At 36.9% G+C, this 13,039-nt stretch overlaps 1 long non-coding RNA gene across 6 annotated transcripts in view; it reads right to left on the reverse strand.

Moving 5' to 3' along the window:
- Nucleotides 1-682: 682 nt before the first annotated feature.
- LOC136291488 (uncharacterized) overlaps nucleotides 683-13,039 on the reverse strand; it is a 35,598-nt gene continuing 23,241 nt past the window's right edge. For all 6 annotated transcript variants that reach the window (XR_010721566.1, XR_010721565.1, XR_010721564.1 and 3 more), the window contains 3 exons: nucleotides 5,588-5,676; nucleotides 5,404-5,491; nucleotides 683-2,655 (listed from right to left, as the gene is read on the reverse strand). This is a non-coding gene — a long non-coding RNA (uncharacterized lncRNA). The remainder of the gene's footprint in view (nucleotides 2,656-5,403; nucleotides 5,492-5,587; nucleotides 5,677-13,039) is intronic.

The following is a 13,039-nucleotide window of genomic DNA, read 5'->3' on the forward strand; positions in this document are numbered from 1 at the left end:
AATGACCCACGGATACACAGGTAACTCAGCAGGAAAATGCAAACAATTTTGTAAAATATATGTCACCATTTTAGAAGTGTATTGGCTCCATTGTGTTGGTAACCACAATGGAGTTTTGCTTCCCAATACATCTGCATAGTTTTCCAATTTTTTTTTTTTTTTTAATATTAAATTCCCCTAAAACCATCAAACAAAAACAATTATCTTTTATTAGCTTCAGTAGTTGTTCTTATTCAGCCCTGAATCCACTGCTCACTTCAAAATTACTTGTTTTCTCCTTGGAAACTTGTCCCAGTCCCACAAAATAGCCCAAGAGTCATTGCAAAAGCAATTACTTAGAGACTTGCATAACCTCTGGACAGGAATGCTATCATTAATGGGCAAGACAGGACCCACAATTGAGAACAGAGTTATTGGTCATGACACAAAATAAGCACAGAGTCATCTAAGACACTGAGATAGGGTATCACAGGAATAGCCTGCATTCAGGCTCTAAAGATCATGCTATTTCATTAGGATGCTTAACTGTAAATCTAAATTTACATGCCCAGATTCTTTACTAAAATGTAAAACTACCTCCAAACTAGAGGTTACTTAGATCATACCTGTTTTCAAACTGAATGATCAAAACATTAAGACACATTAATTTTTTTCCTATAGTACATAAACTTTATATCTCAGATATCACTGTACAGTAAAATTAATTAAAAAAATAACACTTCAAAAACAACAACAAAAGAGTTTTAGCAGTAAATAAAGTACCTTGTTGATGTAATCACATTCCTGCAGCACATAATGTCTGTATCTAGAAACAGCCCATAAGGATGGAAATGGGGCACAGGCATCAACACTTCAAGCCCATAAACAACTCATCCATGGTTCCCCAAAAAAATGCCCTGAGCTGGAAAAAAACTGGTTCTAGGGGCAACAAAGAGAGTTAAGAACTAATATCTAACAAAAGTACAAGGCAGTATATGTAGCAAATTCAAAAATTACTTGGAGCTGCTGATTATTGAAGAAAGAAAGTGTAAAAAGCACATTAGGAGACATTAAAATGACCCTGAATGGATCCTGGAGGGAAGAAGAAGAAACTTTGACATAAATAACCCAATATTCTTCCTTGTAAAGGACTGATACCATCACTGACAGCACCAGCAGCAATCCCCTGGTCAGGAGATGAAGAAGAAGGATCACAGCACCAGCAATAGGTTTAGAAACAAAGAAACATGCATCCAAATTCCTAACTGCATTATTATACTTCTCCTGGACTAAGAATGATTAAACTCTCATTATTTCAACTGTGCTAACAAGAAATTCTTGGCCTTACATATGACAAATTTTGAATACAACATTGCTTAAGTGATGCAAAATTCATATTTCAAGTTACTTTTCCCGTAATTAAAAAACATTGATTTCACTCTAGTCGCTCTACAAACTTATATAAACTGCTAAACTTTCAAAGAACAACCCTGTGGATTTGTAGTGGTGTCATAAGAACTGGAAGGGAGCCCGTGGGCAGATTTCAAGCAAGGTTATGTTCACCAGGTGTGGGATGTTACTGCCTTGTCTAGGAGGAGAAGGAATGACCTCTAAAGGTGAAAAACTTTCATTGATCTACTTATCCTTTTTGTTACCTGTAATAAAAGTGAATACCTCCAAAAATAACTCTTCAAGGAACACTTGACAATATAATGAAGTGTAAGCAAATACTTATATTTTTAAAATTAAAATAAACAAAACATGCTTTTAATCCTAAATGTGTTGCTGAAGAGTTGTCTAAGCTGTATATGTAATTTATGGCTTAAAATAGAGGGTGGTTTGAATAGGAAGTGCTGGGGCGCCAACAATAAGGAAAAAATACTCATTTTTTTTAGAAAGGATTTGGGAGGGGGTAGAGGGAGAAAATATTTTTGAGTTTTGGCTTCAATTTTGTTTATTTATTTGTGTTTGGTTTTGTTTTTTCTCTAATGGTATTATTTGAAATCCTGAAAATTATATTATAAATCTGGATCATGTAACTTTGAAAGTCACTGGTCTTTAAGATCATTAGTCAGAAAGTGTTTTTAAAAGTCATCGTGGTTCTTATTTAAACAATAACTTCTCAAAATAGGTTACCCTAAAGCAGCCCACAATACCCACCACAGCAGAAGGCTGTGATTCTAACCCAACTTTCATTTCACTGACACTCTGCAATTTCGTATATCAGTGACAGAAACAAAAAAATCAGATAGTTGAAACACAGTGAAAGAAAAAAAAATTTCCATTCAACCAGCGTAGCTTTATATGGGGCAAATAATTTGTGAGAATATGAGAATATGGACGACATTTCCATGTTAAAGTCAAAGATCTGATTCAAACAAGTCTATGTTATTTCTCATGTTTGCTTTTTAATTTACATCATTTGGAAACTGATGTTCCAAAGCATAGATTCATCTCAGCAGAAACCTGTGAGAAGAGGTGGGCAAGGCAGGTTTGATTTGCTAGTGATGGCATTACCTTATATATCAAATATGGTGGCTCTAGACCAATGCTGAGTGGATCACCAGTTTGCCAGCATATTTTCAGCTCATCTTTGATCATTTGTGGATCTCTGGGTTTTTATGGGAAATTTCCATGGCCAGGTAGTCCACCCACGTCTATGGATTAGTACAGGCTCTGAAAAATATTAAAATTAATCCCTGACTATACAGCTTGTCTAATTTTCCTTTGTATTTCCCTCTTTTCCCAAATGTGCAAGTGCTTGGATTATATAATTTCTTCATGTATATGTCATGCTGCAATCAAAAGTAATTCAATATATTGCTGCTGTTTATAAAAAAGGATATTTGAGGCCACTTTGATATCGTACATAACATTCTCCTGTGATTCTTCTTCCCAGTTTCAGACAGAGTTAACCACAATTTAAAAGAAAAAAAAAGTTAAAACACATTTTTACAAACACTGAGAATAGGGTTTACCTAAGTAACCTTAGGGAACAATAGAGAAGATGTCTTCACCTTTGCTGAACTCAACACCCATGCAATTAAGGCTGCAATCACTTTGAGGAGGTGTTTAATCTGACCTATTCCCTCAGTGTAAGGTAAATCATCTTATGGGGCTGTTTACTTCTGCCTTTCCGCTGTAGGTGATCTCTGCAGACAGCTTAAACCTGAGGATATGAATCCCCCCTCAGATATTTTAAATTCAAATAATAACATTGTTTGTATATTATATTAAATAATAGGAGAAACAAGCATAAAAATTTGTTGCTACTAGAGTAAAACCAAATTATTTTATTTGCCTTCTACCATAAATGATTGGAAGACAACATTTTTGAAAAAAATATCCTATGATTCTTTTTTTAAATACCTAGTTTCAATTTTGAGATGTTCCAGTAAAATTTATCTACTTTATAATATACATTTCCAATCTTTTTTTTTCCATTAATCTTGTCCTATGTGTACCTGTACGGCTATTATTTTCAGTTGTTTTAAAACCAAAACTATGTGAAACATATTTCTGAAGATATGCTAGTGCATTCCTGTTCCATACTACAGTGGGAATCACAGATTAAGATTTTCCTGCCCGGAACATCAGTTCTGCTCCACAAAAAGCAGAGCCAGTCCAAGACAGTGTTATAACACTTTGGTTCTTTAGCTGCTACCCGAGGGATACTGTAATGCATTGTACTGTGAATCTCACCTGACAAAGAATGAGGAAAGATTGACTAAAACCAGACTGTATCACTGCATCCAGAATGTGGAATCACAGAACCATTGTAGTTGGAAAAGACACCCACATTCATCAAGTCCAACCATCAGCATAACATTTTCACTAAACCGTGTCCCTAGGCACCACATTTACATGTTTTTTGTTTGTTTGGGGTTTTTTTTAACACTTCCAGGAATGGTCACTGTATCACCTCCCTGGACTGCTTTTTCCAGTGTCTGACCACCCTTTTCAGTGAAGAATTTTTTTCTGATATTCAGCCCTCATGTTGCTACAACCTTTTTTTCAAGTGGTTGACAAGAGGGAGAGAAGGTGTCCTCTCAGCCTGCTTCTCTTTTGGCTAAACAAAACCAATACCCTCAGCAGCTCTCATAAGGACTTGTACTCCAGACTGCCATCAGCTCCATTACCCTTCCTTGGACACACTCCAAGTAGGTCCCCATACCTGGAGAAAGTTTTTAGGCAGTGAGATTTTCAGGCATTATTTCCCTCCAGTTTTTGTTTGGCCAGGACACGAAGCCAAGGTTGGCTCTGTGTCTGAACCGCATTGTTCATAGCAATGCACGTGTACCCCAATGTGTTTAACAATTAAGTGCACTTCGAGAAGGGAGACAGTGGTTTGTAGTCACATCTCTACATATTTCCATGAATTCTCAGTTTATTCAGTAATCTTTACATAATGATCAAAAACAGGGTATTTTTCTGACCCTGGATGCTCATCAGGAGGTATGAATAGCAGCTTCAAGGGTTCCAAAATCTAACAATAATAATGCCAGAAAATGGGTTTTCACATTCCAATGCTAAAATGAATTGGTTTGCTATTAAAGTTTCTAGCTTAATTTCCTCACGCATAAAATGCTGAGACCCTTCATTACAGGAGAACTATGACAAGAAAATAAAGTGATGTCTTTGGACAATTCTGACCCAAACTGTGATAGAAGGGCCAAAAGGGAAAGTAACAGCCACAGTGATTTTGGGCAAGCACATGGAAGTCCTTTTAAGCCATGCCCAAGACACACTCCTAGCACGCCAGGGGAGCAAAGGGAAATGGAAAGCTGAAATAAACATGTCCTGAGTCTTAGTTAACAATGCCTCACCAGGGCAACTCAGAGGCTTGCACATGCAGAAGAGTAGATTAAAAAAAAAAATCATTGGGATAAATCATAAGGCAACACGACAGACTAGTGGACACCTGCTGTATATATTACTATATACTACACATATACATAAGTACTTTATTCAGTTTTCTATAGTCCATTCAGTATTCTGCATGAATCAAAGATCAAGAGAAAAACTATGCTGCATTCACACCCCCACAAGCAAGATGCATCTTAGATATACTCTGAATAGTAGATTTTTATTCTGATACTTTCTACCATCTCTGACTTTGTGCTGCAGTGCTCTTTTACCCATATTTCTGTTTGTAAAAATCTACCTATCTACACCCCAAAAACCTGTTTAGACTTTTATAAAACAAACCCAAAAAAATAAATGCGTACACTCTTCCCTGTGGAAGAATTACACATTTCTGGAGCTCAGTGAAGGGTTTTTAATGTCTAATACCCTAAAATACTCTAAAACACTACAGTTCAATTCCACATTTTTTATTAAATAATAGATTATGAAGGAAATATAAAAACTGTTTTCTACCTTTGATTTGTTTAACTCATCCACAAACAGCCTACTGTCACATACCTGCCATCCATCGAGGGAAATACTACATATGTATCCGGGTTGGGGAAAAGCCAAAATTCCTCAAGGTCCACCACCATCAGAAGAAAGCCTAAAAGAGAATTTGAGAGCTGCTGTTTTAACACAGCTACTTGCACAACTGCCAGGCTGTGTAAGTGGATGCAGGAAGATGTTACAGTTGGCTTACTGTGACAGAGCACTGATATTTTCACTCTGGTGGATCATCCTGGGATCACACTCCTGTGGATGTGCTGGGCTAGGCTGAGCCAGGCCGACCTGTTGCAGGAAAGAACCTGCTTTAACTAATGAGGGGAATAGCAAAAAGAAAACAAGATCTGACAGTTTCTTGATATTAAATGGCGTGACCTAAGCCCATAGCTGTCAAAGTTTTTACACTGCCAGAAGGCAGATTTGGGGGGTTTGCAGCAAGAGAAACAACTATGATGATTTAAGTTTAACCTCAGCAGTGCCCTAAACCATTATTTAATGATGACTCACCTTGGAGTATGCTAGTTAAATATTTTGATAAATGGAAGAAATAAAAGTTATTGGTCCCAATGGTTCCATTGTACATAAATAAATGAAATAGTTGATAGAACAGTATGAAAAGGCAGCTAGGTAGCATATAATTATTCCCCAGGTCACACAAAGTAAAAGAGGCAATGTAAATCTACTGAAGAGTATAATTATCTCCAGGTACCAGGTCCACATGAGACATTATCTAACACCTGCAAAAGCCAGCAGATTGTTAATTTCCACCTGTTGCATCCATAGGAAATATTGCAGCAAGCAGCTAAAAGCAATAGGCAGCTACTTCACATGTATGAAATGCTAAGGATGAAACAGAACTAAGGTTTGAGATTTGTGTTAAGGGCACTGAATAAGAGCCAATATAAGATAGAAGCCTCACTGGGTGAGGAGGTCAAGTATGCATGGTAGGTGTTCTACATCTTCCCTGCCTTCACAGGTACAATAAAAACATTCTGCTGTGTTGATGACAACCAACATGTTACCCAGGGCCTTTACATAGCTGCCTAGTTGTCCTCTGTAGCTCTGCAGTGATGATAATCATGACATCCTGCTCAGAGTCAGTCATGCCCATCAGGTCTGGCACTTCTCCCATCCTCTCAGAACAGGAGGTATCCTACAGGCAGACACCTTGAATGTTGCATCAGGCACACTGCCTGATTTTCAATATATGTTAATATGCTGAGGTGTGAGCTGCAAAGGAAAAGTCATAAAGCAAAGTAAGTTTTGTACTGTTTCTGTGTAAATGTGAAAATAGAGACAAGATACTAAGTGACATCTAAGAATGTCTGCAGATGACACAGGGCATGTATCTCCTATCAGAGAATAGGATTCTGTTGGTTGATGCTATACCATCAAAAGCATTTACATAATCTGTAGAAAGAGAAGCTTTCAGGAACAAATGCTAGTAAATAGCCTAAAGAGAGCTTCAAATGCAGAAAAAAAAAAGTTGGATGATTAAAAAAAAAGCTGTCCTCTGTCTTCCATTTAAATACAAAAACCTAATGAATCAAGAATTTTAATGATATAAAATTTCAAAATTGACATCTGCATTTAACTTTTAGACTCCTCCCATGGATGCAAACTGCAGTATCCTAAAGCAAGCTACTTCCAGTGTTCCTAAACATGCACTCACCCTCCCTTACTACTCTGGCATGATTTAGAATTAAGTCTCCCTAAAGAAGTTTGAAAAGCATTTGATATTGTAAGAACCTCTTTCTTGGCTCAATATTTAGAGGGATTTTTATTTACTGTACAATGCATTTTATAAACAGAAGGATGTATGTGTTTAGGACTCTACAAAGGATAACCCTGTACCCTATGGTCTTAGTCAAAAGATGGATATTAATCTGTAAAACAAGTAGTATTTTCAAGACTTCAAAATTTAACGCTAACTATTGCTATCTTTTAAATATGAGGTTCCAAAGCATTAGTTATTACTCAGAACCTTAACTGCATTTAAGACCATCACATTACAGATCTAGAATATGTATGTTAATATTGTTAATGGAGAAGTGGGTAAGTAACCAACCCGCTAATGGTATTGTAGAAAATAGAAATACCCTGTTTATGTGACACCAATTAACAAACAGCGTGTTTTTGAAGAATGCCAACTTGACAAGTCATTGACAAGTACTGGAAACTTAGGCCTCAAGAATATATGTGACCTGACAGAGGCAGCATGAGTTCTCCCACCCTTCTTTCCCAATACTCTTCAACCCTGACTTAACCATATTCTGTGGAAAAAATTAATTTGCTATGCCTGCTCCACAGTTGTTATCTGTGAGTGACCACCAGCAGGCCTGCTGGCTAGTGCCAATTTTGACAGTGGATTATGTCGTGAAATGACATTTGGGTTTTGTCCTTGCACAATAGCAAACAGTGGTAAGGAAGTAGGTCACAAGACAACTTCCTAGGATAGGAAGGTGGCAGAGTTTTATGGGTAAACAACTTCAATCTCTTCCTTTTCTTTTAGGTTATGTTTGGTTACCAGGGGGAAATAAGGGGGAGAAAAAAAAGTTTACCTGCCTGAAAGGAAAGAGGCTTATGTAGAGAGCAGAAAAATATTTGATTGCCTGAAAGTAAAAGTGCCTATTAGAAAGAAAATAAACATTGCCTGAAAGAGGAGCTTACCCACTTACTTCAAAAAGCCTGACTTCCAAAAAAAGAATTCACCTGCTAGGATTCAGCTCACTGGCTTTTCTGCCATGTGCTGGAAAGCAAAACACTGAAGCAAGGTCTATACTCATTACTTCTGCTGCTATAACACAGTCAAAACAAGGCCATCAATTAATTTCTGCACAATAGCTTCTTTAGTTTTCAAATCTACTGTGCTTTGCTCACTGCTTTCAAAGCAATCTTGGAAAGTAAGGGTGCCATGAAAAGTGCTAATCTTTTCATCTTTTTTGTATGGGTTTAAGAAGGGAACAGAGTCTGGAAGTTGTTCATCACTTACAAGGCATAACATGAAATTTTCTTGTGATTTTGAAGTGATTCCCCTGCATATAATTGACTAAACTGATTAAAGCAACTGTTGAGTTGAAAGTCTTCCAACCAAGGTCTGAAAAATGCCTTCCTGTGAAATGTTTAAAATTTCTTTTTGTATGATCTCCTTATTAGGCTGTTCAACTTTGTATTCTGGGAAAAATTACGATTTTTCAGGAAATTGGATTCTATCTCCTCACTCTTCCTGTAGCTGACACCATTTGCTTTGGCTTTTGTTTTTTAGAACTGACCATTTTATTTCAGACATTCAATTTTTTAGAAAACACATTTCTTCTGCAGCGTAGCACAGTACTTAATTATTACATGCCTTGATTTTCAGTGCCCACCCTCACTAATTTTTATGCAAAACGAAGATTTTGCTTAAAATCAAATCATTATCCAGAAGGCAAGCCTAAAATTAGGTTTTTGGCATAATGAAAGCACATAAGACATTTTAAATACTGTATTTTTCCAACTAAAGCATTTTTTATCATACATGAGAATTTCACAGCATCACAGAATGGCTAAGGTTGGAAGAGACACCTGGAAAACACTGTACTCAAGCAGGGTGGCCCAGAGCAGAACCATACCCTGACGGATTTTGACTATCACACGGGATGGAGACTTCACAGCTTCTCCAGGTAACCCATGTCAGTGTTCAGTCACCTCTGTACTCAGTATACATGTGCACACTTCTATTTTATAGATATTTTATATCTATAGATATCTATTTAACCTATGCACTTGTGATAAAAGACGTTTTATCTGCCTGTGTGTTTGCAACATACACTATATATTTTTTTTTGCCCTCTCATTAAAAACAAATAACCACAAGCCACCTTACACTGAACCCCGAACCTTTTCACAGCATAGCCTCTGTCCTTATTAATCTTTAACAAATCCTTTTTGGAAAAAGAAAAATGCAAATACAAATGAGAGTCCATTTTGTGTTCACATATTAAGATCCCAGTGTAGCTGATTTTCATTCCCATTTAGCTGGTAACATGGGTGCACCTCTAGACCGTCATGTGCATCCTTACTATGTACAAACCTGTGCTGGTGAAGGCATAACTGGAAACCAGATCATAAGCTTTTAAATAATTCTTAAAGCCTTAAAAAAAAAAAAAAAAAAAAAAAAAAAAAAAAAAAAAAGCATCCGGAATACTTTCGACTTTGTTATATTTGTCTATATATTTTTAGACACTACATTATCTATTCATAGTTCAGCAGGTATGCCACGCTCATCAGTTTCCAAATTATTTGCTGGCTTCCTGGCACACCTCTTAGTTATTTTTATCTGATATTTCAAATAAATTACAAAATGCCTTGAATTGCATGATTAGTCCATTATGTATTCTGTTTATTACAATTATATGAACTTTTGATTAACCTCCATAAGTTTCATGAATAAATTACCTGGATCGAGGAAACTGCCAGTTAATGTTACAATGTTCCAGTGAGGAGTTTCCAAGAGATTAGTCTGCCTTTTTTAGCTGCAACTTTTTTTTCCTCCCAGCTTCTTTTAAAAGGAATATATGCTACTGTTGCTCAGGTTTCATAATAAACATGTGAAACTATTTGCAAACCCCTCAAAATAAATGGGTGCAAAATTTACTTACAGAATCATATCTTTGGAAGATGATTTGTGCCCTTTTGAATATTGATGGCACAGACGTTTTAACGTGATGAGAACAAATTGTGCTAATCATCATAAGCCTTCTAAGCTGTACTAAATTACAGTCCAGAGATTTCTTCCCTGTGTCTTCTGTGAGCAGTGTTGAACTATTTCTTGTCAAGAAATATAAAAAAAAACCCCCACAACTCTACATTCCACAATGCATTTACCATGAGGAAGAATCATAAGACTAGATGGTTGACAAAGACTTGGCTCTGCTTTTTCCCAAAGATGCTTCCAAATCCATTTCAGAGAGGTCTATTTCTTCAATGTCAAAGTCCATTCACTTTATAAAAGCGATCAAGGAAACAGAAGAAAAAAAATAAGGGGGATGTAGCCTTTGGGTACATGCTGAAGTCAGGAGGGAATGGGATAACCAAGACAGCATTCTTGCCTCAAGACAGCAACCAAATTGACTACACTCAACACCAGCTGTGTGTTGTAGGATTAGGACAAGATAAAAAGTGGGAAACCTTTCTGCTGGTCTGTTGAGAACAAGTAACAAACTTCCAGAGAAAACCTGTTGGCAAAAGAAAACCTGATGTCATAGGGATTGGTTAGGCAGAGAGAGCAAAAGCACTGGAGAAGGGTGTGGTGTCTCCAACTAACTGTACAGAAGATCTTTTAATACAGAATAAAAGTATGAACTTCAAATGTTAATCACAATGACATGGGGTCTGTCTGCAAGAGTTGAGTAGCACAGAGATGTCCACAGGAGCATCTCAACAGCATCACAGGAATCAAACAGCTAAAAAAAAAAAAGAAAAAAAAGTTTTTGCAGTAGACCTTCAAGAGGTGTCCAGGAAGGCACAAGGAGATTTGGGAGACTCTGAAAGAGCGATGGTGAGACTGAAAGGATGCTGGTTGAGCCATGAGAGCACACTGGGTGGGGTCTGCTGGCCAGGCTCAGCAGTGTGCAGCTGTTCCAAAGGGATGCTGATAAAGAAAATGTAGAATATTTCACCCCTGACTTAGTGAATCTTTAGACTGATCCTAGAAGACAAAAATTGTTAAGTGTTTCTTAAATAAATATGCAAGGTCCGATAAAGTCAGAATAGTCTGTGGGTTGAGTTCAAATTTGATGGAAAACTACTGGGAATGATCATCTAATGAGCCTCAGCTATAAATATTATTATTAGCATACTGATTATATCTTTTTCTATGCTGCCTTTTTGTAGGAGATAGACAGAGATGGTGCCAACTGCTCTCAGCAACTGGCAGAAACAGACCTGGCTGAAAACCAGCTTGTCGTGGCTCAGACTTGTTAGATAGATGGCATTCAGGAGAAGTATTTCAAACACAGAATACTGCAACAAACAATTTCCTGAAATGTTTTTTATATTAGACATAGATTTCTGTGGGATTAACAGATCTGTTTGGGGTCAGCTTTCCAGGGAAAAATGCAACACTACTGTTTTCTCTTGTGGGAGACTATACTCAGAGTAAATGTACTCCCTTTTCTGCAATCTGTAATCAAAAAAGTCCCAAGATGCCTATTGTAGAGGAAAAAGTGCTGAGGCCAAGCACCCCAATGACATTACTCTTCTCAGTGAGTACCAGGGTACCAGCAGAGTGAAGGCAAGTGAGAGCCAGGAGACCCAAATACTAATAAAGGAGTAGGGACTAAAATGAAAAGCATTATTCTAATGATCAATGCAGATGCTAGAAAGCAAACAAAAGAGATAAGGAAAGGAACATTTTTAGGTGTTAAAAGAAGAAATATTTTTTAAGTAAATGTGAGAGGACAGGTAAGGTTGTAAAATATGTTCTTTCTACAGGATAAAGTCAGGAGCATTAGAAGTTTAAAGAGGCATGAATTTAAGTAAGAGAGCTATTTATTATAAAAACTAACAATGCATGCAGTTGAAGTTCAATGATATTTCTTTACAGCAACCCCACCAAATAGTATTAGTATTACATAGGATTCTATGAACTTTTTGGTGTAATTTCCTTCTGTTTCCCAGAAACAATAAAATAATATACAGGAGTCCTCTTGCTTTCCTCAGCTCAGTGACATTTTCCAAAAGGTAAAGTAATGCTGCACCTACTGACTTCCCTTGTCTATTTACAAGAGGAAATGTCATCAAGCATTCAAAATGTCACCACCTACTCGGGTGATGTAATGGAAATATCGCTTCCCCTTCAGATGTTGCTGTTTGGAGCAATAAACCATAATCTGCTTAAGGAGATGATGGCTTGGTAGGAAAACAGGACTGAGCTTAATACCTACAAAATGAATTGTGGAGCAGATCCATTTGCCAAGGCTGAAGACATTTTCCGAGGAGCTCAGGCAAATGTTCACTACTGTTGTCTGCCTCTTAAGCCAATTACTGCTGCAGTACAGACAAAGAGGTGCTGTGCCTGCTACTTAGCCATCTTGTTACAGTCCTTTAAAAGTGTCATGTACACAGAGAGGCATATTTGTAATCTTTATACTAAGTACACTTCACCTTAATTGCATCACCTTGGAAATTATATAAACAAGACTTTTGTATTTGTGCTAGAGATTTTCTTGAGCTGTAGAAATAAGAGTTGCTTCTAAATTTCACATGATACAGTTAGTGGGTTTAGGACACACACTTTTGATGTATTTATTACTTATGCAAAATGGACATAATTCTGAAATTTCTGTCATTAAGTGTCTACCAGATTCATATCCTGCTGTTTATTTCTTGCTTGTACTCAGACTTTTTTCTGATTTCTAATAAAAATAAGCCTTAAAATTAGTTTTCAGAAATAGGTTATTTGATATGCATTATCCACCTAATTTCTTCATTATCAAATATGGCAATAAATATATATGGCAACGAAAAGATTTTTAAAAAAGTCTAACCCTATATCCCTTTTTCATTTTAGCCTGTTTTATCCGAGAGAGACATGCACTGGTTCTTTTAGCCTAAGGAGTTGCAGGCATAGGCATAAATCTCAAAGAGAATCCTAAGTTGAATCCAC

Source organism: Chamaea fasciata, unplaced genomic scaffold (genome assembly GCF_029207755.1).
Source record: "Chamaea fasciata isolate MVZ Bird 193981 ecotype frontalis unplaced genomic scaffold, bChaFas1.0.hap1 SCAF_6, whole genome shotgun sequence".
Taxonomy (NCBI): Eukaryota; Metazoa; Chordata; class Aves; order Passeriformes; family Sylviidae; genus Chamaea; species Chamaea fasciata.